Raw genomic sequence first — 26,264 nt, forward strand, 5'->3', positions numbered from 1 at the left:
TATTATTTATTTGATCTTATTCAACACACACTCATCTATCAGAAATATCGGAATTGCTTTGAGGTACAACGGTGAATGGTGGTGGTGGTGGTGGCCCTCTCGCGCATGAGAGGAGCCCTGTGCCCAGCAGTGGGACGTATATAGGCTCACATTATTATTATTATTTTTTACAATGGTGAATTCGTGTAATACCTTCGGGACACTTATTTTCTATTACAGTAGGACAGATACAAATAACATAAACAGCGAGTCAAGTGACATTAAATAACTAATAAAAGAACAAACTTGTATATCATTTTCCCCATTGTGAACGACCTCTTGTAACTCTAAAGAGCATCAAAACAATAATTTAAGTGTAACAAAACATGCCAAGGATCCAGTTTAAAGTGATAAATCACCACTCAGCCCTAATGTCAAAAATGAACATAGGGTTGGCAGATCGAGCCGCGGCGACGGGCCATTATGGGTGCGATTAGTCAATTTGTGCCACCCCTGAACAGTGGGCAAATAATTGATTGAGTCAAACGACGTTACGGAGTAATGATTGCATATGTTACTTACACGCTGTGGGCGACACTGGATAATTTTTTTTCATAAAGTAACATCATTTTTTTTCTTAAACAGATATAACGTTTGCCTTTTTAAAATAATACAAAACTAATATTTAAACCCTCGTCACTCGCTGGTGGAAAATTATTATATATAGGTAAGTTCTCAGTTTCTGTGTTCCATTCTTTGGCAAAATTACCTTATTTATACTATACGAGTGTTGGCTACGACGCGAAACGCCTACGCCGTAGCGTAGTGTACTTACGCAATTAAATATTATAGTACTTGAATAACTCGTACATACTTAAATCGAAATTTAAAAACAAATATCCATAGCACAGCTTGTAAAATAAATGCAAAAGTATTTAAAAGTAATTACCTTTTTAAAGATATTACAGAGTGGTAAAACCTACAAAATAAATAATTTTGTCTCATTGTCTTAATTTTATATTTTAACCGACGAATACCGAAACGTCCAATAACCATAAACAAAACTGATAAGTTGACAAAGTAAACAAGTTCACCAGAAATAAACCAGTACGAACGCACGATGATTTAATAGTCTGCATATTTTTTAAATACGAATTCGTTCCGACCCTCCACCGCCCCACGAAATCAATGCAATCAAAAAATAGCCCAAACAGTAACAGATAGCATTAGTCTGAGGGGCACATGTGCACAGTGGGCCATATGGGCGATATAGCGGTCATAATTACCAGTATCTCCCATACACGGGAAAAACACAGTAACTTTGTACGTAGCTTGTAGGGAGATACTACTTTTTGATTTCAAACGCAGTATGGCATTATGATAGCGAATTTCTTTGTAATTCTGTCTGCAGTTGGTCCGTGAAATTGTAAATAAGATTAATATGGCGATGACGTGATTTTTATTATAGGACGGTTTCGGTAAGGAATATGAATATTTTTATTTATTATTTGGCCTATTTTTTGATAAATATATTATTATTAAATGCATTGTTTGTCCTTCTCTAAAAACTTTTATTTATAGAATAAATCATAACTGCCTTAAGTCTTCATCGTCTTAAATATTCAATTTTTTAAATGGACACTCCATGAAAGCACAGAATTTTTAAATTACAAAAATTAAGGTTAGCTTGACTTAGGAATAAAATAACAGAAAAAAACAGGCCTATAACGTATAGGTATTCGGTAATTGGTGCAACCGTTTCTAGAAATCATATTAAAGAAAAATTATGATATTCGTTTGGTGTATGATTTTAGTTTTTGGTTATTATGTCGTAAATAAATGTTATAACTATAATACTTACAATGTGTTGAACAAACTATGTTATGTCGTTGAACGTTACCCTATTTCCCGATCCTTGTAAAAAGAAGCTGTAACCACATCATCGTGTAAAGAAACGCACCAGTACCCCATCGCATCTCTTACAAAGTACCCTCGATCGACAACTAGTCATATTATTTCCAAATGTCGTAAATCAGTATGGAACTCATAGGGAGTTACGACCTTTTGTCAGTAACGGTGATGTAAGCTTCGGTCCACACGCATTGACAACATGTTGTGCATTTCTGCGGATAATCCGGCCGGGGACACTTGAGCGTCTGTTGAGTAGGGTGTCCAAGCGGTGATTCGATTATTTGCAATTCGTTACAGAATGGGAATCAACTATATCGGATAGGTACCTACTACAAGTTCTGTAGCGAAACATTTGCTATTGGGTATATATTTTTATTGCATTTTATCATGCGTGTGTTGTGTGTTTTACAGTTACAATTTGATATGTTATTATTTTGGCATAGGTACATTCATTGCATAAAATAAAATTATTTATGGCGGAACAAAAAATTAACTGTTTTGTCACGCATAATGCCGATTGAAAAGTACTTCTAAAATTAGGCAAATCTAACATTTAAGTTAAATGTGGGTAACTTTCAACAAAAATAGATGGTCTGGAAACATCCTCCTTGTATTTAATTTTTGAAGTCGTTGCATACTCGATAACTAGTTAAATTGGTAACACATGAAATCTTGTAGGTAGTTACCATGAGTCACCGACAGTGTCAAAACTGACATTTACGCTATCGAGAACGTAATTTACTTTCTATACATCTCGTTTGCACTAATATGCGAGTACGAGCGAGATAAATAGAAAGTAAATTACGTTCTCGACGGCGTTTATATCAGTGCCAAACTGATGGTAGGTTAAATGTGTTGTAGTGACAAATACTAGCATATAGTACCTTAATATATATCTGAGTATCAGCATGGTGATTAGTGAGGTAGAAAAACAGTTATCTATAATCGATCGATCGATATGTTTGTCACAAAAAAAATATGAACTTGGTGAAAATGGAACAAATAAATAATAATAATAATAATACTAAGTGTTTGACATTACATTAAAACTCTCCAAAGGGCCTCTACGTGTTGGATCTATATCGCCACGCAAGCCTATCAAAAGACCGGGAATTATAGGCCCGTGATCCCAAAAAAGGAGATACAAATAATAATAATAATAGTAAGTGTTTTGTATTTTATTTTTATATCCATATTATAAAATAACCTAACCTAAGATCAAAAATAAATAAATGGTATAATAATAAAATCTTTATTTCGAAGCACATGACCCCATAGGGTATTAGTATGGTATTAAATTAAATTACAATAATTAAAACTATGTCAGTGCCTAGACTAAGATAGACTAAAATTGAAACTACAACTAAAAAAACTAAAAAAACTAAGAACAAATGCTGAAACTAAAATTAATTAACAAAATGTTCTGCCACACTATTTACTTGCCCTAGCCAGTATACAATGATCAGTATGAAAAAAAGGAAAGCTATTTTTAAAGAATATCCGCATAATATCAAAGCAGTGTACACCCCAGCTAAATCTGGTACAAGCGCTCCTCCGAGACCGGGGTTCAGTCCACACTTGTCTCGATTGCGCAGACCCCGACCCACTGTGCGTGGAGTGGACCCTCGTGTTATGGGCCCGAAACTTTAATTGAATCTCCATTTAACTATGGATTAACTTTAAGAATGATTTAGGAAAGTAGTTTTTTGCGGTGTTCACTGGACCGAATAAATTAATTATTTCGCAAAAAATGTGTCAAAAAAGATATAGTACATAACAGTATTTTATGTGATGGTACAAAATGTATCTACATACTCGTATTAGTGGTGGCTGGCCGTCCTTAGAACTTGATCGCCAACTGGCTTACCTTATTTCAGGCGTTTGACTGCACTTTTTCTACAGCTTATTAAAAAAAGTAATGCTTAATATTAGGTTCGGTTTGCCCGCAAAAATTTGACGCACTGCCTCTGGTATCTGGTAGGTACCTAAATCTTTTCACCTACCTACCAATTTCAAAATGTGAACCTAGTAGTAACCTCAGCGGCGTCGAATAAAAGAACATATTTAACTAGGAAAGTCGATTACAGCGAACGTTGTCACTTATATAATTAGAAACCGGCGAGTACATACATCATCATTAGTTTCCTTTATTCTTATTCAGAAGACAAATTCCAACAGTTGATTTTCCACAGTAAGCGCCACTTGCACCATTCCACTTACCCGGGGTTAAGCAGTTAAACCGTTAACTTAGTATCAAATTGTACTGGTAACCATGGAAACTCCAGATTTAACCGGTTAACCTCGGGTTAGTGGGTTATTCCCACTAGTTACCACCAAGTTTTTACCAGTGGTACCAACTGGGAATTTTTTCCCACCTTTTACCACTGGTAACAACTTGGTGGTAACTAGTAGGAATAACCCGCGTTAGTGAATGGTGCAAGTGGCCCTAAGCAGGATAACCTACCGACTGCGCCAGTTTCAAGCAGCTGGAACCAATGTGTTTTCACTTCAGTAAACTGATCGAGTTGAAATAAAAACTTTGGAGAATATCAAATATATATCTTTTGTAGTTGTAGGATCAGATTATAATAATGAAGTTATTTAGGAAATTAGGTGAAAACTTAACCAAATATAAAATAATATCCTGACACTGCCAACGATGAAACAGCAAAACATAAACAGGCTTTATAAAAGTTTCCAATAGGAAATCCTCAGAGCCGTCGAATATTTATTTATTTATTACCGAGTTATTTAGGGATTTTATTGATAAATTTTAGCAAAAGTACCATATATGTATACTGACTTGCATGTACAGTCATTTACAGTAGGTACAGTCGACGTTAAAGATATGTTTATACTTTTTGTACCTAATGACCTCTTTTAAAATGGTAGCCAAATTTACCTGAATCCCCCATCCCGGCATGCTCGTACAAGTAAAATCAACACGCTAAACGCCCCATAAATAATCATTACAATCCCAATTCAAAGACTTAAACAAGCTCTTTGCAAAATTAATCGTCCCCGCCCGTTATTTACTCACTTTGCGCGCTTAATCGACTCGATGCGGCATTCCAACTCGAAAAAATCATTTTGATTCGATATTATTTTAATATTTCTCTCAGCATCTCGTCGCACATAGATCTAAGCCTTAGATTCTAAGGTGTAAAAATCGTAGTGATGGGCATAATTTGTACCGACATCGACAGCGACATTTACAACGAAAAAGTAGGATAAATATTATTTTGCTTTGATTTTTTGCTTGGGGCAAGTCGCGCAAATTAGCGAATAGGTAAACTCTAATTAGGAAACAAATTAATTAATTCTCGACCCGACATCCATGCTACTTTACCTTCAATTATCACAAATATTTTTGTTACAAATTGTATTTTCATGCGGAAGGTGCACTACGAGTAATGTCAACTTCATATCCAATCAAGATAAAATTTAGAAAGTTGGAATACCGCTCTCGAGCCGAGTCGGCGAAGACGGGTTAATTCACGATTAATATTTAATGGACGAGCCGGCGAGGCCGTCTAACTCGAGTGTTGACTTTACGAATAAAAGCTATTGTGTATTTAATAAATGAGAGCTCAATTAATTGTGACGTGCTTAATTGATTTTAGCTAAAGGTTAATAATTAATGAGCGTTACCTAGACCTAAGAGTACATATTTGGAAATGTCTTTCACTTATTTCTTAATATTAACCTAACAAAAAAATACAACTTTTTCTTCTGCATTATCTGCTTGTCTTTGTCATCAGCTCATCATTATGGCCAAATTACAAAATTTTACTTTTTTTAATACTTTTTGACCGTTATCCATACTGGTAGTTACTGGGTAGGTATTATAATTTATTTTATTTTATGCTTTAGTTTCAGAGCTAAGCATTTTCTTTTCCCTATAACTTGAAAGTCAATAAAGGGTCATCCCAAATATTAATTGTTATATTAGGTAGGGACGCAAGCACCCTCGCTGCAAGCCAAATTAACATACTCGTCGCCGACAAAGCCGACAATCACGGACAAAGACCGACAATTGTCGATGCCGACGGCCGTGTTGACTCTCCCGGTCGCATTTTTCACACAATTGAATTCCTAACTAACCTCCATCGTGTCCGGTTTTGACAAACCTGTTCCGACGCCATTTTAATATTTTATTCTGAAAACCCCTTTGTTTAAACGTGAAGCTGGTAATGTTATGTGTTATATGAAACGGTTATTAAAATTAATATTAATTTGTTTTTTTTTTCAAATACAAATACAAAATACAAATTATTTATTTGCTAGAAGACAGTGTGTATGTAGAATGTAGATGGTGACATAAAATTAAAAGTACAGTGTACTCTACTCACAATTGAGCATGCAAAAATTATAATATTCTATCATGTCATACAAATAAATTTAAATAACTAAAACAACAATAATATAAATTACAAATCATCAAGTCAAACAAGCTGAATAAATAAAAATATTTATAGACCTTTAAAATTATAATTTATATTTTAATTTCTTACTTCATTTCATTACTTAAGTAAGAAATTAAAATATACATATAGGGTATTTTATGATTAGACAAATATAATAGGTATAATTAACTTATCTGACTATTTTTAAAACTATTAAGAAAAATATCGACGTTGTAATCAAAACAATTTTTGAATATAATTAAGAACGTAAATAGCATTCGCATTACAATTTAATACAAACGCCCCCTTTTTAACGCCAGCAGCGACCCAATAAAAGTTAAACAGCCGTTCATTGCGCTAACATCGAAAATGAAAAAAAAAAACGAAATAACGTTACTGCCAAGTTTTCCCATCTTGAGCAGAAAGTTTAAGTAAACAGCGCGCCGGTGCATAAACATGTAAATTGTCTGATTTACTTGTACAAAGTAATTGAATAGGCGCCGAGATGACATCGGCGAGATTTGATGAGGACCATGGATTCGAAAGTGGGTACAGTGCACGAGCTGAGCGTTTGGGAAGCGTTAAGCGGAGCGGACAGTAGAACGAACATGGTCAGCGGTCGGAATGATTTGAAATTGTTTTGCTTTGTAACCGTCTGATATCCTGTTCCTTGTAGCTACATATAGGTAACGTAAATACGTTATACCCACGACCAAGTTAACATGTACGTCCATGCTACAAGGAACAGGAATTTAGTGCTATAACTGCTACCAGTTATAGCACTAAATTCGTATTTAGTGCTATAACTGCTACACGCACTGCGATATACTCGTGTATATCGTTTGATTCATTTTACTAGTTGCTTATTGGCGAAGAATAACATCACGAGCACTCCAATCTAAACTCAATAAGGCATTTACACAGAAAACTTGGTATGGGCCTATATTACCCTCTTGAGTTGTTAGGTACGAGTCAGATGGCATGCGCTCCCACAAAAACTTTAATAAATCCTTAGGTTGTCACTTTTCAGCGCTAGGAAGATAATGTGTCAATGATAAACTAAACTTGCAAAGTTAAACACACTATAAACGTTAAAAACAACCTATCAAGCACTAAATATGACACGGTTTCCAATATCAACAGGTTACAGAACCCTAACCAAACGCGGCACGCCTATCCTTAAACATTTGTGAAAGAATTACTCTCCGTGTTAGGAAGTTAATGTAGAAATAATGACTTTGTCGTGAATCGCCCCTGTTGTTTCAATTAGGCGTTCGGGGCACGAGGGGGGAGGGGCAGGGGGGCTCCCCCCTCTCGCTTAAACAAGAGACCATCTATATTTAAGCAGGGACAGAAATTAAATCTTACTGAGACGTGTAGGTTTTTTGGAGGGTAAGATTTTTGATTGTGTTTTGGGGACGTGACTTAGAATTAACCGAATCTGCGTAATCTGAATTTAAATTAATGAGGAGATGGATTTTTACCGTAACTTGTGAAGAAATGCCATGTTTCTTGTTGCAGGAGCGTGCTTACCTACTTCTAACAATATTTACTTAATGTTATATTATATGATGCTATTTCGTGCAAAAAGAAAAAAGAATAAAAAAAACCACGGGTTGCACTCAGGGAGTGCCGGCAGAAGTGAAAACTCAATGACTGGTGCAAAATGCACTATGTATTATTATTATTATTATTTATTCAGGTAATTACAACACAATATTTAATCTTAATTACAAAAGTATCGGTAAACCAGGGGCCTTATTCGACATGCCACTTTTGACGTCGCATGTTGAAGTTCATTTGAATCTGAACAATCATGGGTTGTCGAATAGGTAAAGTGTGTCACCTGTCAGTGAATCTCATGTAAACAAATCATTTCATCGCTAGACTTGGTTGTCTATTGGTATGGCCGCCATGTTTGGATTTATGACATTTAAAAGGGGATTCTATGGCATAGAGTAAACTGCATTTCTATTTTCTATAGTTTTTTGATTCCCCTACTCGACGCAAGATGGAGTTAACAGTCAAATTTCGATCTTGGCGTTATAAAAATAAACCGCAAGAACATGACATGCAGTTGCGTTGGTGTAGATCTATCATGAAAACGAATATATGACAATTGTCCAGAATTAAAAAAAACTTGACAATAAACATACAGCAATACATATACCACTAAATGTCAAAAAGAAAACAGATTTAGTATAATTACTAGGTAACAAATTATATATAAAGTTTAAATTTTAAACCAATCGTCGTGGGTCCTAACCCCGGCTCTTAGCAATGAACTTCTTGTAACTTGTGTGAAAAATATCATTTGATATTACACCAATTACTTTATGGTGAAGTAAAATATCATGAGTCATGAGGAAGACGGAGTAGCCAGTAGCCACAATAAGCTATATTTTTGTCCTCTGGGTTAGATGGCAGTGAAATAGGGAGAGATAGTGAAGAATGCGGCAAAATAAGCATTTATTGTGTTGTTAGTAGTTAGTAGCCTAGTTTTTTTTCTAAAAATGAAAATTGACGCAACAGCAAGCTCATAGCCCCCTATGAGCCAGTCTGTTAGGTGCAGGCTTAAGGGCTAATCCCGGGGGAAGCGGAGCGTCGGCGACTAGCTGGTGCATCTGCTTATTAACCTCTTCTCACTTTTACCTCAGGTCCTTTGATTAATAAATTAAGGTAAAATTCGTAAGAACTAGTGCCTGTGTCATATTCTAAATTGGACGCTATGCCTAATTAGTTGTTATAAATTAAATACAATAATTATTTATTTAATTAAATTTATAACAACGCAACGTGGGGTTATTCATGATGAATTTTAATGGCTTATATAAGACAGCGGTCGTATATTGCCTCAGAAATTTGGATTTTGTCAGTTTGAATGAACAGCAAACTGGAGACATTGAGATTAATTTTAAACTTATTATTTTAGGTGTTCGTAAGAAATAAGGTATTGACAGACATTGACGGAAAATCGCGAAAACCCGGCCAGGTGCGTCGGACCACGCAAAACGGAGGAGGATTCCATACTTACTTCTTCTACCATGTATCCATATGCCAAAATAGCAACAAAAAAGCCGAACAAAAATACCGTTTCTTCGCAGCGCTAGATTTCAGTCCTTTTTTTTTAGAAAAGTAATATATTTAGGTACATAATATATATATATATATATCATGTACCTAAATACCTACCTACCTACCAGCCTAACAGATCCCAATAAGGCCTAGTTTACCCTCTGGGTTGGAAGGTCAGATGGCAGTTGCTTTCGGAAAAACTAGTGCCTACGCCAATCCTTGGGATTAATTGTCAAGCGAACAATAGGTTCTCATGATCCGTGGCAAAATCGAGATAACGCGAGGAAGAATAACTTTGTCACAAGAATATTTGGCCAAATATAAATCCTTACTCTCGTGTATTTGACCTACCTACTCGTATTGAGTCGTATTTTGCCACCTAGTAGCCTCGAATTGGTTGTTATATGTGGCTTTCCATAAATTAAGGGTCCTTATGCTTCAATAAGGACGTTTTCATGGGGTCCCGTTGTTTCCCATAAAGTTTTAAGTCATAATGTATTGTTTGTCATATTATCATTACTCATAAAACTGAAACCGTTAACATTTCAAGATTTTAGTTAGGTTATCCTATAGATAGGTTAGGTTAGGTTAGATTTGTTTTATGGCGATCCTGAAAAGTGACGCGTTTCTGAACCAAATGAATTATGACTAACGAAAATTCGAGCAAACAATACATTATGGTTTAAAACTATTTGGGAAACAATAGAGACCCATTACCTATATGCCTATACGTAAAAACTAGCCAAGACAAATCCTTTATAATTTCAGGATTTTCTACACAGCACAGAACTTGGCACCCATATAGATCTCAATTCTTTTGTCGGCGAGTTAACAACGACACATATTCTCAATATTGAACTTGGCTCTCATTTCACATTTATGTTTTTGTTGGGATATCATTACTTTTTGTACAGAAATTACTATAGTATTCATCATGAAAGCAGTTTGCCTAAGCTGAAAAGGAGACCCTCGCTAACGCGCGGTTAATTGTCAAAAAGTTTCAGTTTCACATTTTTTCTTTTGTATACGCCTTATACTTTCATTCCAAATATCAAGTTTCTAAGTAATCTAGAAGTGAGTTAGGTTTTTGGTCTATAAGTATTTTTTTTTTCCATCGATATATCAATAATTTCCAGTTTTCAGATTTTTCCCTCTATATTCACCTAATAGTCTACCTTGATGCCAAATATCAAGTTTCTAAGTCATCTAGAAGTGGGTTAGGTTTTTGGTCTATAAGTATTAATTTTGTTTTTCCATCGAAATATCAATCATTTCCAATTTTCAAATTTTTCCTTCTATATACACCTAATAGTCTACCTTGATGCCAAATTTTAAGTTTCTAGGTCACCTGGAAGTGGGTTAGGTTTTTGATCTATATGTCAGTCAGTCACAAAAATGCCGGTTTTTAAAGGTTAATTTATCAATAACTGTTTGAGCTATGTTTATGAAATAGTGTATTTTGAACAAGCTAAGGGACTTGAATACATGTGCCAAATTTCATGTGTGTAGGTTAAGTAGGTTTCAAGTTGTGAAGGGGTCAAAAGTAGCTCGAAATGGTTCGTGTAATATTACACACGGTTGCTGCGTCGCCAGTTCCTTTTTCTTTGAACTTGGCTGGACACGCTACCGCGTGTCTAGATTTGACCCACTTCTCGGGTGTTCAATGAAGCTGAAAATTTACATAAGTACATAATATGTAATATGGGTGACAATACAATATTTTTATGGTTACCATCGAGCTGATCTGATGGTGATGATACAGACAGTGGTCTTTTAAGTCTTTTTAACTTTGTGATAAAATAACGCAACTTAATTATATTTGAAAATATTTAAAGAAAAATACAGTCAGAAATTAGAAATTTTGTTATCTAACCTCTCTATTACTCTTGCATATTCGAGCGATAAAGAGGCAAATAGCTGAGTTTCGATTTTCGCACTTCCCGATAGGCCCCTTTGTAAACAAACCGCCTTGATGTGTCTATGTCAAATTATTAATTGTCTGTGAAAACTTGTTAAAAAAAAGTTTAAAACAAAGGCGTAGGCAAAGAGTAGTATAATATGTATATAGCACTGGGTACTCCACAGAAAGTTGGCATAAATACAATACAATTTAGGTATAGCTGGTCAAGCAGATCTTGTCAGTAGAAAAAGGCGGTAAATTTGAAAAATGTAGGCGCGAAGGGATATCGATAGAAAATTTGAATTTCGCGCCTTTTTTTACTGACAAGATTTGCTTGACCAGCTAGGGATAATTTGAGGCTCGGCTCGTACCAATGAGTTTTTCGGAACTTATGTACGAAATATCATTTGATATTTACCAGTCGCTTTTCGGTGAAGGAAAACATCGTGAGGAAACCGGACTAATCCCAATACGGGCCTAGTTTACCCTCTGGGTTGGAAGGTCAGATGGCAGTCGCTTTCGTAAAAACTAGTGCCCATGCCAATTACTGGGATTAGTTGCCAAGCGGACCCCAGGCTCCCATGAGCCGTAGCAAATGGCCGGGACAACGCGAGGAGGATGATGATGATGAGGGATAATTTGAGGTATATTTTACAAAAAAAAAAATATGGTATTGTATCTGGAGAAGCCCAAACTTGGTATGTTTTGAAAACTATTTTTATTATAATTTAAACAAAATGACTGAAATGTAACTATGTGATATATTTTTAGCATTGGCTCAGAAAGCCCTTTCGTTTAATACCATACACGATAGGTTTCTAAACATTTTTTTTTATTTCATACAAAAAAACATGACGTCATAACTCCTCTCGTTTTTTTTTATTTGTTGGCGCTTCGGGTCAAATTGTTTCAAATGTCCTAAAGATCAATCGTACCGATTTTCAGACCTTTAACACCATTTGCAGCATTATACTGATTTTCGCGGTGTACCGCCAGCGCTAGAAGTGGGCAGCAAAGAGTAGTATAATATATAGGACAGTCGGCAGTCAACGTTTGTTCCTAATAAATATAACATTGATGAATCAAGGCGGTTTGTTTAAAGAGGGCCTGCCGCGAAACCAATTTCGTTATCTGCCACCATTAAATTTCGCTCGTATATGTAAGAGTGATAGAGAGGCAGATAACGAAATTTCCCCCACCCCCCTTTGGATGGTTCTTGTTTGAGTTATAATGTCACTGTATTGAGGACTCAACCTTTCCATTTTTAAAGTGTTTTTATATCGACATGATACTGGCTACTGTAGTAAATGCCAAAAAAGAAAAAAAAAACGCTGTCATAGTAACGAAAATAATAAACACGTCAATCGAAATAAACAACGTAATATCCAAGAAAAATTTGCAAAATAGTATATGATAAATATGTAAAACATCATTAATTATCGAATTAAGATTACATACAACTTTGTGTAAAAAAAATTGAGGCAATTATACAGCCCGATTATACGGGTTACATTTTGAAAAAGATGATTATCTTGGAAAGAAGAGTAAATATACATAGGTGAACATAATGGTGAACAAAGGTATAGTAAAATAGGTAGGGACATAATTCAGGGTTTGCTTGTCTGGTCCACGCATGCTGTACCTATCACGACCACGGCACGGCCGTCTCCTGCTAACTTTTCGCTATAATAGTAAAATCATAGGTCTAATACCTATGATTTTAATATTATAGCGAACAATATTTCATGTTCATGATCTCGAATTTAAGACTTTAGCTTAGATTTATGGCGTACGGCCTAGCGCGCGTTGCTTCTATGAGGAGCTGTCAAAGCGCTTTATATCTGTATGCTTTTGATGATGCGGATCAGCATTCTTATCCAGCGGGGCAAGCGGCCAGCCTGCAGAAGGGCACCCTACCGCACTTGGTAGGTCACTACACTCACTACCAGGATTTAGGGCTAATAATTTATTTATAAGTTTTTAATACCTTTAAACGAGCAATTCTTGTATATTTATTTATTTATTTATATGTATATATATATTTCGGGGATCTCGGGAACGGCTCTAAACGGATTTAGATGAAATTTGCTATATGGAGGTTTACGGGGGCGCAAAATCGATCTAGCTAGGTTTTATCTCTGGGAAAACGCGCATTTTTGGGTTATTATATGTTTCCAGAGCAAAACTCGGTCTCCCAGACATTAAGTTTTGAATTTAAGTGTTTTTATCATGTTTCATGTTTAAACTTACAGATGTGAATCACCAGCAGAGTTTTTGGAGAGGTGTGGTTTTCTTATTTCCTGTTACCAACCTGAAACACCATACCTACCTAAATATCAGAAAATAATAAAGTGAAGAAAATTAAATAAAGTTGAATGCTTAAAAACTTTAATGTTTTATTAAAATTAAACGAAAAAAAATGTGTAAACTGAAATAGATCAATGTTTTTTATTTGTAGTTGAATAACATATATGTATTTAATCTCCTTTAATTAAAAATCATCTCTGAGTAGATATATATTAAACAATAGGTACTTTTAGGTCTTGGTAGTAATGTTAGGTCTTATGACCTACTGTATTTGACTATATTACTTACCAAGACCGGAGCCTGACCTGTCAGTCACCAACTATTTTGATGCTCTTTGTAGATAGCATCAAAATAGTTGGTGACTGACAAAGTTACCAAGTTACTAAGGTAGTAGGTACCTATATAGTAGGTAGCAGTAGCGCAATATTTAGTCAAAATATTTTGACTAATTTAGATTATTTTTATGCCAAAAAAGTAATACAAGCTATTCATGTTCCACTTAGTAATAAAATACGGACTTTTCTGAATATGTGGTTTACGAAATGTGTTAAGGTACAACTTGTGGTTTATTAACGTGGTTTAGAAATAGGCAGCTTGAGTTGAGAGAGGTGATGAGTAAATTGTTTCATTTTTTTACAATTTTGCGCGTTTATAGGAGAATGTGTGGAGCAAGCATTATTTGACGTGTAGGTGTGGGTTCAACAAAAAGATCGCTTGTCAATAAGGCATTCTTGCTGTTAAAATTCAATTATTAATAGCCTTTATCGACCATCAGCAATGTAGTCCCTTTTTGATTGATGGAAATTGTCACGTAAGTTCCACTACTCGCCGCCGCATCGCCTACAGCGCATTCGTTAGTCTATCGCTCACAAGATGTCATTAATCATGTAAACTTACGTACTGAAAAAAAAAAAGTTTTACTCTTTGCTATAAATTACCCTTTCGCACGTCAAAAACTCCAAGATGGAGCCGAAGGTCATAGAGAAACAAGTCTACATTTGGAATCATTACTTGTCAAAATTTGACATTAGCAATCCACAGTTAGGTGACAACCAAACCAAACCATTATAAACCTTAAAGTAATAATAAATCAAAGTTGTTTTTTGTTAAATTATTGTTTGTACCAAATGAACTTCAGCACTTGATGAACTTCAAATGAACTTCAACAGTTGAATTTCAAATGACGCGAAATTTGACAGTTGCACATGTCGAATAGGGGCCCAGTAAGGTTTGTCTCGATACTCCATCCGCGGTAGATTTTATACAACAATAGAATATCATATCTTTTAACTTAAGAAACTACTTACATTCATAACATGCTCAACTTAATCTATCATTTAAATTACAACAACCGACACCACTGCACTGAGCGCTAAATAAATAACATTTTTCCTTATCCTATTGTTCTGCCGACCGGCCGCTCTGGCCGGACCGGACTGCACTCGCCTGGGCACAGGATGCTCCAATTTTGTTTGAGTATTTAATTATTTTATTACGTACCTATAGTTAACTAATAACCCTACCAATGATTTCAAATTTTGTAGTTTAATATTTGAAATTATAGTATAGTTGAGGTTAACGCCAACTAGCGTTATTTCGTCGCATGACGTGAAACCCCTAAGCACATCACTGTTAGTACTCGAGTTATATTAAAACCAGTTAGAGCGAAACTCCCTAGATAGCATTTAAATCAATAAAGAAAAACTCAATGACATTACATGTAACAGTTTTTCGATCAGGTCACGTGTCCGTCTTACGGTCACGTGATTTCTCGCTAGTTTAACATTTTTTCCCCACCTCAAAAAGTGCACAGCCCAAAACCTTGTGTGTATATTTCATAAATTCAAAAACCTTGTGTGTATATTTTATAAAATTAAATTAATTAATTTAATGACAGCATTATTATTAGTTTTAGAGTTAACTTGAATACTAAATGTAAATATGATTATTATCGTATGGCTTTAATGAAAAATAAAATCACATTTACAAGGATTAACAATATGCGTACATCTATCTATAGCTTAATATCTAGGTTAGACAGCCAAACCCTGGCATCCGTAGTTACTGCATGCAGATCTTCCATGCCTCCCGAAAAACGTCTCTAAACTAATGTAAATCAATACATTTTACATTCTAAAATAGATAAATTCATAATTTTAAATCATTTTCTCAATAAATTAAAATTAAATTATTTTGTATTAATATACCTATTTAAATCTCATTTACAATCATAATCAATGAATTTAAACTAGTCAGTAACAAATGATCCACTTCAGCAGTGTTAATAAGAGGGAAAAGCAAAATATAATTTAACACTTGGAAGCGCCGGCGGCGGCAGGGACATTCAATTACTTATTTGTTATGTTTTATTCACTATAGCGGGTCTTTTCGTGCTGGTGTTTATTCGAGTGGATTTATTAACAATTTAATAGACAAATAAAACAAAATCTAAGTGTGAATATCGTTTTAAAAATATTTATTTTTAATACAAAATATTTTAATAATAAGGAGAACAGAATAGTCTTTAAGGGGATCCCCCACGTCAATGACTTTTCGATCAGAATCCCTTAGTTTTCTATTGTTATTTGTAGCTTTTATCATATTAACAGCAACGGCTTTAAGCAATATAGTATCCCATATTTACTTCAAAGTTCATAGTCTTCGAGATAAAAACTGGTTTTCTGGCCATAACTTTTGTGTTAATTAGTTTAAAATTAAAATCCTCGACACGTTTTTCGAGACGTCAAAGATGAACCCAAATATGTAGATTTCGTATATCTAAGATCCTTCACAGCAAACTAGATACGAAAAAAGTGTATTTAGATAATTAAAAAAAAAAACATTAAAAAAAACATTCATTTCTTTCAAAATCCGGTCGACAAAAATGGAGAAAAAATAATGAAGAACAGTACGGATATGATGGTCGTTCTTGTCTACGTGACAGCGTGATAAAACGGTGTCCGTCACTTTCTTTCCCACGGTGTTAAACAGTGACAGTTATTTTATCACGTGGATAAAGATGGATAAAGCTATCCATAATAGGCTGGCTGATAGCCGTTTGTTTTATAATTCTATCTGTAGACTCACTGTAAAAATTGAATAATGGGCTATCCAACAACAACCATAGGATTGAATCGCAAAAAAAAACATCCCTACTTAATTTAGTACATGTCCTGAAACTCCTTATTTTATATAATCTGCACCATGTTGATGGCAACACGGCAAGACGCGTCGACATAATGAAATAAAACAAAAAGTACACTCTCAAAATTAAAAAAAACTTGCGGTTCGGGCACAACGAGAGACGAGGTAAAACATCACCTTTATTTTATTTTTTTGAAAATAAATAACTAGCCACTCATTATTTTGAAATTATTTAGGTTGCATTGAACAGCAGAGTAGGTACCTAATACATAGTAACATTAGTAACATTCGGGTACGTACCTACGTACCTACATACGTTAAAACTATAATACGTTTAAACTGTACGTTAGGTACTTTAAAGATGTCAAATATACCAACTAAAACGGGTCACTCACGTATTTTTAAGTGGAAGATTGCTCCACACGCTTCGCTCCGTAACGATAAGTTTCAACGGGATCACGCGTTGGCGGATCAACGTCCACACCACAACAACGAGGAAATTTAAGGAAGAAATTGTGTTATTAAAAAATTTAAAATAAACGAATCGTGAAACATTTTTTTTTAATTGTAGTATATCTAACTACACCTAAATCAACAACAATCGTATCGTAACAATTCAAACTACCTACATTTCCCATAAAAATTCACCTTATAAAAAATAAAGGTGAATAAATAGATAGGTATACCTACTTAAACGGATAAGTTACCAAAAAAAACTAATTCAAAACTATAAAAGCTACCAACCTGAAGTATCACAGCACAGTTCACTCACAACGACACTCGCATGTCGTCCCCACGACACCCGGACCTGCACTGCCATCTACCCCGCACTAACCCAAGCTCCACCCTAAGCCCCGCCCACCACCCCTAGCCCCACCAATCAGAGGCCTCCTAAAACTTTATTTACCCCAAACCGCCGCCCGCCGGCTCCCGCCCGCGCTATCGATTGGGCGCCGCTACTTATTTAAGGCGGGCGGGAGAATTAATTTTGTGATTGAAATTACTATGGAGGCATCAATGTCGGCGCGCGAGTAAACAACGTCTGGATGTTTTTAATTGTTAGTAATGCTCTATGTAGGTCAAATTGTGCGTGCATAAGATGTATACAGACGCATAGGTAGGTGGTAAGTTAGGCTTTACCTTGAGACTAAACCTTTTAGAATTTTACCTACTTACTACTTCCATTTGAATCAAATTGGTATAGTATTGAATAATTTTACGGTTTAAAACAAGTGAGTCTAAACCGTAAAATTATTCAATGTTAGTATGTCTCACCACAGTTTAAATTCGATTAGTATTTTTTACTTGGTACATCTCTCAACTACTACATCCCTATTATATTGTTTTAGTTAGGTACTCATTTATGTAACAATAACAATATTTTTATTGACAATAAAAGTTTAACAGGCACGTTACAGTGAACCCCGCACTAGGCATGGCCTGTATCGCGGACAAGCTAAAAAATAAAAGTATTCTTTAATAAATTTCACCATACGTTGTTTTAATTTTGTTTACTTAGAATTTTTGTAGAATTAAAGCGCATTAGTGGGTAAGTTAAAACAGTATTAAAGATATATAGGTAGAGTCAGGTTTAAGTCTCAGTTCCTCCCTCCTTAATATGCGGGTTCATCTGGCCGCGACTACCTAAATTCACACCTAAACAATACCTACCTAGTTCTCGCACTGTTCACTGTTTTGATTTGGTTCTCATGTATAAATCTAACAGGTATTGTTATACATATACCTACAAGATGTATTGGGGTTATACACCCACAAAAACAAACCGGCCAAGTGCGAGTCGGACTTGCGTTCCAAGGGTTCCGTAGATACATTAAGTCAGACTCACGCTTGCTGCAGCAACGCTGCAACAGCAATATAATGTTAATGGAGACAGACCTATGGTTCCCTTGATATAAACAAATAGGTAATAAATAAAACTAAAAAGCCTTTTATTTCTTGAACCTTAATTTTTTGTTCTTGATTAATTTTTATTTATTTATTCAAGAACCCCATGTTCACAGGTGAAGGCCTCGTCCCTTGATATATTAGGTACCCTTAAAACTCCTAAAATGTTTCCAAAGTGTTCGTTAATCCCTAATATCCCTATATTCCCTATATATAGCACCGACTGTCTTCCTCGCATTACCTCCACTCGAGCCATTCATTACATTTCCTCGAGGACAAGTATTGTGATTAAGGTTGAGCCATGCCAGGTTGTTGCCCGAAAGAGGCTTAACTACACACTTACAGAGTGACCAAATTCTACCTTTCAGTGTAGATAGGAACTGGCCCATACACATTTTATTGTGTACTTAATTCGGTAGCATCTTTCCTGTAGACATCGCAAAGAATCGAAAGCTACATTTTTAGTGTTTCGTACAAAACTTTGTTTCAGTACTTATTTGACACTCGACTGAATCTGAAAAACTAGTACTCGATCCGATCCGTTTATTTTTGACGTATTAGGTATTGTCCACAGCTAAAATGTGGTAGTCCCAAACTAACTAACAATAAAATAAGAAAATGACTGCTAAGCGTTTTCGGGTTTAGAAGTTCTTTATTTTACACCGTTTTATAAAATATGCATTGTTAAAAGAATAGTGCTGATCTGATACACATCGATGCTAAACCTATCATCAAATTCTAACTACTTTTATATGTAGGTACATACTTACCTTCCTACCCTTTCATCGTCATCATCATCATAATATTATGTTCTTTTGGTGGTGAAGTTTTAGCGACCACTATATTTAATATAATTTTGTACGCAGCCACCTCCCTTTCAAGTTCCATAGAATGACACTAAATATTTTTTTGCGAACATTATTTTATAACAAACAAACACTCAATAAACCAGCCTAATAACACTAAAAACCGATAACATCCGCCGATTAATTATGTCCTTGACGCGCGGATAAAATCAGTGTCATAACAGAGCTGGAAATAATCAGTGTGATAATAAAGGCCATCTGCTGAGAGCTTAACCCCCAATTATGGAATTAAGCCGAAAGGGTTGGGGCTCAGGGAGGGGCGATATCGATGTCGATAAAGCTGCAAGTAGGTATACTGGGTGCTGCTGGCTACAAATTTTTTTATCAAGTGTTGTTGATATGACGAGCTGAATATGTTTTTACTGAGTAAAAGAATCACGAACGAATAAGAGACTCTTAGTGTTGATATAACCCGTTTTAATAGTTTTATTTCAAGAGACTCTTAGATAAGAAAGATATATACTTAGGCCTACTTGCACCATTCCACCAACCCGGGGTTAACCGGTTAAACCTGTAGTTACCATGGTTACCAGTACAATTTGACACTTGGTAAACGGTTTAACCGTTTAACCCCGGGTTAGTGGGATAGTGCAGGTGGGCCTTACCAACACAACTACACCTCGTATTCGCTCCGTGCATGACTGTGACGCCGCCCTAGTGGACGTGGGATATTGCTTATTTGACATTTGGCAGCTGCCAAATAGTATGAAGATGTCGTCCCACGAAAGTTTACATTTTCATCACCAACACCACTCTATTATTTTGTGTCATTCACTTTTTTCAAAATTTCTGAACTTATAGGTTTGCCGCCCCAAATTTGTTTGCTGGCTAGCGTCCGAGATGTTTCACTGATTACAATTTATCGAATATCGAAAACATAGCATCGATATCACTTACCGAATTAATGGACAGTGCCTCCCTAGCTATAATAACAACGGCTCAATGCGGCAATAATGAAGTGCCGTCACACCGCCATTGTTGCAGTGTGCGCGGCCCTTACTGCGCCGTGCCGTGTGCGCACACCCCAGGGTTGGCAGACAATTTTCGGCCGCTAGTGTGATAAAGATAGAAACTGATTTTATTGTCTATTAGTTTGTCTGTGATAAAAATCTTCCCGTATTAATTGTTTATAGCATTGCTGGGCAACATTGCTGCAGGAAATGTCAAAATCGGCATTGACAATAAACAATAAAGTAGGGCCATAATTCGTAGGTACTTGTAATAAATTTAACAAGTAGAATTTATAGATATAATTTACTTAGTCATTTCGGCTGAAATTGGCTAGACTAATTCCTTAAACTTAACGACTCTGTAACAAGATAGGTACCATCCAATAACGTCATTTGGCATTAAGTCCGCCATTTGTATATATTTTGTGCAATTTTCAAATACATAAATAAACGTCCTTTCATTAATATACCTTACCTATGTACAATCTAATTGCCACGATAAAGTATACCTATGAAAACTGTACTGAAAATCAGACACAACTATTTTCAGCGACGGGCCGTAAAACAATTATTGCCAATTTTTTGACAAGTGACAGCCCTGCCCCATGCTAAGCTATAAATCGGTGGGCGCACTCCCTTACCTGCTAGCAGTTGTCGGATTAACAGATCCAACGATAAGGGAAGTTTGCTCTAAAAGGACGTATGTCCCCTATTTTATCTACAAGCAATTACGGCGTTTTGGAAGTAGACTAGTCGGATACATAATTGAGAGCTTACAACTATTTATTTCAATTTACGCAATTAACCAACGAAAGTGATTGTCGAGTGGCACAGTAGGCGGTTTCGAATGGGTGATGGGTTAGTCCTGTACGGTTACCATCAGTTTGTCACTGACATAAACGCCGTCGAGAACGTAATTTACTTTCTATACATCCCGTTTGCACGAATATGCGAGTACGAGCGAGATGTATAGAAAGTAAATTACGTTCTCGACGGCGTTTATGTCAGTGACAAACTGATGGTAACCGTACTGATTCATTTTCATTACCAATCAGTTTAAAAAAAAGTGTTTGGAAAATTACATTTATAAGAAGATACATAGACAGAATACTCTTTATTCACACACCTCAGTAAAAGATACAGCTTAAAGAAAAACAATTAATAAATATGGAAATTAGTTTTGTGCGGAATCAAACGCACCAGAAGGTAAAATAGCCTGGTTTTCTCATTACAAATGCCATGCAAGTTATATATTGGTCCGAATCTAAAGTGTAACACGAGGACTATCCGTCGACCCTATTGCCACCTACATATACAGGGTGGATTTTCTTTTTGGGTTAGTGAGGGCAGCTACCAGATCCCGGTGCTGCTACGAGAAAACGGTCTTAGAAGACCTTCCCTCGATTTCGAATTAATGAAGATTGGCTTTTACAGATTTTGGAAAAAACATACAGGGTGCGAGAAAAAGGTCATTTTTGACAAACTTTTTTTTTTTGATGCCAATCGATCCCATTCCTATTGAGGATCAAAAGCTTGTATAGAACCAAAAATAAATTCTGACTAGAAAAGCCACAAATCGAGGAAAACTTTTCCCATACAATTTGTATGAAAATGAAAACTTTATTTTTCACATGCTATTTTTCTATGTCAATTGATTACATTCCTATCCAGTATAAATAGTTTCTTTGGGGTCAACTTATGGTAATGTAATAAAAAACCACAAACCTTTTACATTTACTATGGACAAAACGTGAAATTTAAATCACATTTTTCTATCTGGCCTATCACTCCTATTACATTTAAGGACCATAATACTGTATGAAGACATTGCTGTAGGACTGACAGGAATTTCACGTTTTGTCCATAGTAAATGTATGGAAAAAGTTTTCTTTAATTTGTGGCTTTTTAGTACATTACCGTAAGTTGACCCCAAAAAAACTATTGATACTGGATAGGATTAGGAATGGAATCGATTGAACGAAAAAGAAAATCCACCCTGTATATAAATAAGCTTGAACCTTTCCATCCAATGATCAATTCAAAACAACCCAATACGGATAACAAGATTATTTGCAGGTAACATTGCAAAACCCTGAACATTATTATCCCAACAAAGAAACAAAATTGCTCAAAACTCGTACAAATATTACCTTCTCCTGTCAGAAAATTGCTCGCATACAAAGCCCATTACAATTGTAAAGCGATTACGTAACATAACATTGTATCCCGATTTACGTGAGATTTGAGTCAAACAATTGTAAACCTTACCTGTATGGAATTACACGTTGGAATCGGGTGGACGGTTACTACAGGATTGTACGGTGATAGGTACTCGTGTGCTTTTGAAATTAAATGCTATTTGTTGGGTAGCGCACAAGTAAAGGCTGAAACGCACAGAGTGCCTTGTGGTGTAACATCTATTGCGCGGTTTGAGCAACTACGATAGTTGAAATCGCATGAAGGCATTGCACGATGTGTCGTCGTGGATATCCTTATTTACTTAAAACACAAACAAGTATCCACCCCAGGCGGCCTGAGGTGATGTGCTTAATTTTATCGTCTACCATGGTGGACATCGCTTTCCAACAAGTATTTAATAGAATGCGACATTTAACATTAAAATACCAACATAATTAAAAAAAAAACTAACGCAACCTACAACAATTCTTTATTCTAAAAATAACCTAGCAGGTGTAGCCCCTTAACCCTCCGACTGCAACAGAAAGATGTCGTTAAACAAAGCGGCCATCCCCCGTTTATGGCCGCTACAGGATTGCAGAAGCTTAAAATTTGCGGGAACAACGCTCCAGCGACCGCGGTAGGGTTGACTGTGGCTAGTAAAGTTTAATTGATATAAAATGGTACAATAGGTAGTTTACCACCCGCGTCTTTAAACGGTTGTTCCTGATAATTGCTACACTGCGATATGATTTCTCGGTTTGATATTATATAAGAGTTAAGTAATCGTAACTTTAAACACTTGGGTCATCACACGTCATATTTTCATAGAAATTTGAAATTAAGCATGTCTTTGCCACATTTGCCACACTTTTTCATTGAAAATGCCATGCAGAGTTAGCTTGGTCCGACTCTAATCGGGTTTAATCTATCGTACCTAACAGTTGCATGTTGCTATCGAAGCATAATTAAATTAACCGACCCGTGCTCCCCGCCGGCAGCCCTGTCCCAACAACCCGCCATTACAATTCAATTTGAGGCCGTCCGTAATCCGCAGATAAACTGAACAATTATATTAAAAGCAAACATGAAAATTTGCCAAATCCCGCAATCGGTATTAAACGAAACCGCGCCGTCAGCTAACGACGTAATATGGCGCGGTATTGAAAAACAGGTATTGTGTGCTGTATGTTGGTTGTGTTATGAGGATTTGGGATGATTACCGGTAATTGATTTAGAATTTTTATTGTGACGGACGTTTAAATCAAAATTGCATTGTCGTATGCTGAATAATCTATTTACTCTTCCGAAACTAAACTTTGTTGGTGTTCAAATATCTACAGAAAGACGTTGCTAAAAGAGAAGTGTTTGCATGGGACCGGACTGTGGTCTAGACATATAATAGCCTACATTCGTAGAGGATAATATACCACCTGAAGGAAGTCTTTGTTATTACAAATTAGTATTTTTAGCTCTTCTATTCTCACCTTCTTCTAATAAACTCTGTGCTACACATGTTTGTAAACAGCTATGGCTTTTTACTTCTTGTGGATGCGAATTTAATATGTAAATCCTACATAAACCTGTCATGAGCTTTCACGATCAATTGAGTACCTGCCTGATCGAATTTTTAAAGCGAATTTTTAGCTCTTAGTTTACACAAACACACATAAACAATTTCGCGTTCCTGAAAGTAATGCACTTTCCCCATATCATCATACCTACTATTAGGAAGTAGGTCTGTATCATTAGAACTTGGTAGGTATCAAGCGATGCCTTGATGAATTCCCTTTGCAGTAGACTCCACGAAGCAGACAGCTCACGGTCCGTAGCAAACTTGAGCGGTCCGAGATTAGTGCTCCGAATCGATCAAAATCAGATTCCCGTTGAGCACACAATTGTAATGACTTGCCAAGAGCGTCGGAACAATCGCATCACGCCTAGTGATGCTATTCGCTCCGTTTTTAGCCCATTATCGATGATTGAAATTTTTTTTGCGTAATTATTGAAAAGTATACCTACCACATATCCTAGTTGTCAACTTCCCTCGAAGTATCATCGTGTGCCAAGATAAAACGATTAACGAAACGCTGATGTTTTCCGAACCCCCTCTAAAATATAGAAGTCTTTCCCATGAAAACATAGGCATCTACGATGTAGGTATTGATGACGAATGATGATGTTCGGCTACTTGATGGTGATTAGAGTTTCTGGGGGTTCTCGCTGGGTATGCGGAACATGCGGGTTAAATGTACTTACATACATAGTACTTAGAAAACTTTAAGACTCTTGGTTTCCTTCTAATGAAGTTCATTGAGAAGTTATTTGGACGAAAAGCCCTCGCGGGATACGGAGCATATCTATCTAGCTTCTCAGTGGTATCTATGCTTGGTAGTGATAAGCACTGACTCAAAAGAAGACGTAATAAAACTCAAGCAATCGGCGCAGCTTATGACCTCTGGACTCACCGTTGACGAGCCACAAAAACGCAAGCCCAGAATTGTAGTCATTGGAGTTCCCGCGGACATGCAGGAACCTGAAGTCCTCAAGTAAGCCGATAAATTACAAGATTGGTCGCTCGAAAAATTTATGGCTTCCACTAAGCTCAGTCACAAATCCGGAAAAAAGGACGCCGAGACCTGTAATTATATAATTGAAGTTTCTGGGGCGATACGCAAGGCCTTAATTACGAACGACAGAGTTTTTGTGAATTGGTCATCGTGCCCTGTTAGGGATTTCACCTTGGTTACGCGCTGTTTCAAATGTCAGCTTTACAATCATGCAGCGAAGACCTGCAAAATGGAGACTCACATCTGCGGCCACTGCGGCGAAGCGGGTCACTCATTTAAGGAATGCACAAAAAAGGACGAAGCACCAAAATGTGCAACATGCTCGTACTACAAGAAACCATGCAACCACCAAACAGGCGAAGCCGACTGCCCAGCTAGAAAAATGGCCGAAAAAAGGTATTTAAACTCTATAGATTATGAAGGCGCCTAGGAGCGCTAACTTTTCACATACTTTTATAGCACTTCATTCACTTTCATTAGTTTAACTACCTATGAACAATAGCATATTTTCTGACCTAGATAGTTTCTCTGTATCAGAGTCTAAAGCATGCGATGTGGAAACCTGCAAACATCATGTTCGCCGCTGTTTAAATATAAACAAACTTGGAGATGATTATATTGACTTTGGCCCCGTTTATAATTCTGCTGATGCAGAAAATAGTATGCTATACCTGACCAAAAATGTCCAGCAAGCAATTTTACTTAACACCAATAAGACACGTCTTAATAGCAGCGCCCTTCAATAGATGACGTACGATGATACAGAGAACTTACTAATAGTCGTAAAATGATTACCTACTGTACTCTGATATTTAATGGAACTTAAGAATCCACTTTTTGTTTAGGTAATAAGACTTATATTGTGTACCATACCTATAGTTTATAATTAAGTGAATAAGTAATAAATAATTAATATTGTCCTTTGCTGCCTGAAACACAGGGAATCCTAGTTCAGGCATTTGTAAATCACTTGTCTTTATAAATTATTAGTCTTTAAGAGCAACCACTGTACTATACTTTTCTCAATAAAATTATTTGTATTTGTATTTGTACATATTATGCTTGCTTGGTTT

General features: G+C 36.1%; 1 protein-coding gene across 1 annotated transcript in view; it reads right to left on the reverse strand.

Moving 5' to 3' along the window:
* LOC134656302 (SKI family transcriptional corepressor 2) overlaps nucleotides 1–17,777 on the reverse strand; it is a 40,639-nt gene extending 22,862 nt beyond the window's left edge. The window contains exon 1 of the mRNA XM_063511811.1: nucleotides 17,467–17,777. The gene's annotated coding sequence lies outside the window, so the exon portion shown is untranslated. The remainder of the gene's footprint in view (nucleotides 1–17,466) is intronic.
* Nucleotides 17,778–26,264: the final 8,487 nt, after the last annotated feature.

Source organism: Cydia amplana, chromosome 18 (assembly GCF_948474715.1).
Source record: "Cydia amplana chromosome 18, ilCydAmpl1.1, whole genome shotgun sequence".
Taxonomy (NCBI): Eukaryota; Metazoa; Arthropoda; class Insecta; order Lepidoptera; family Tortricidae; genus Cydia; species Cydia amplana.